General features: G+C 62.0%; 1 protein-coding gene across 3 annotated transcripts in view; it reads left to right on the top strand.

Moving 5' to 3' along the window:
- The first annotated feature begins 326 nt into the window (after positions 1-326).
- rab5b (RAB5B, member RAS oncogene family) overlaps positions 327-952 on the top strand; it is a 52,388-nt gene continuing 51,762 nt past the window's right edge. For all 3 annotated transcript variants that reach the window (XM_043692972.1, XM_043692971.1, XM_043692970.1), the window contains exon 1: positions 327-566. The gene's annotated coding sequence lies outside the window, so the exon portion shown is untranslated. The remainder of the gene's footprint in view (positions 567-952) is intronic.

Here is a 952-nt window from a genome sequence, read left to right as displayed (position 1 = left end):
TAAGGAAGGAACAGCAACTTAGCTCCAGGTCTGACTTGGAGTAAAAAAAAAACTTGCATGAGGGTGTTTCTGCAGCCCTCGCCCCTTTAGCTGGTGGTGGCCGTGGGTTGAGGGTGTGCGTTTGGAAGAACCTTGGGGGGTTGTTGCAGTGCATCTTGGAAATGGTACAAGAAGAGAGAGATGGTGGCTAACCAAGTAGGGTTATTTCGTCCTGGATGGTGCTGAGCTTCATCCAGGAAAGGGGGGGAAGCATTCCATCACTTTCTTGACATGTGTCTTGGACAGAGTTGGGAGTGAGTTACAGTCATTGATTGATTGATTGATGGAAAGGGAATTCCAGTGCATTTGGTCTCAGTGTGGAGGCTGTGAAAGTGATTGCAGCGGGTTTTGTGGTCAGATGCAGACACTGCGCAGTCTGGAGCTTCCCTCAGTTGCGGTGCAGACAGCGCGCGGGACAATAGGGGCACTGTTTGCGGCGGATGGACACACTGCCGGCACCGCGGCGGCTGTCGAACTGAGTGCGGCGGCTGTGAGGAGTCGAGCGGCCCCCGGGGGCGACGGAGCAGGTAAGAGCGGGGCCCGGCCCGGCCCGGGGGGAACACTTCACACCGGGGATCAAGGTCCGGCCTGGGGAAGGAGGGGGGGTGGGGGAGAGAGAGCTCAGTCTTGGCTCCGCGCCGTCCGGGGAGAGGGACGAGAGCGGGGAAGGAAGGGGGCCCTAGCCCGGTCCCGGAGAGAATGGGAGGGGGCGTAGGCCCAAAGGGGACAGCGGGGCGGGGGCCCGGACCGGACCGAACCGGACCGGACGGGGGCGAGAGGGAGAGAGAGAAGGCCGCCCCTCCCCGTGGGGCCTCCCTTTCCTGCCGGATCGCGGGTTGTCAGCTGGATGTGGGGCCCGGAGTAAACATTTCCCTGGCCGCCCACCCCCGGGGGTGGAGAAGGTGTGGGGTGG

Source organism: Chiloscyllium plagiosum, chromosome 7 (assembly GCF_004010195.1).
Source record: "Chiloscyllium plagiosum isolate BGI_BamShark_2017 chromosome 7, ASM401019v2, whole genome shotgun sequence".
NCBI lineage: Eukaryota > Metazoa > Chordata > Chondrichthyes > Orectolobiformes > Hemiscylliidae > Chiloscyllium > Chiloscyllium plagiosum.
Note: the sequence above shows the minus strand (reverse complement) of the source record. Positions and strands in the feature narration are given on the sequence as shown.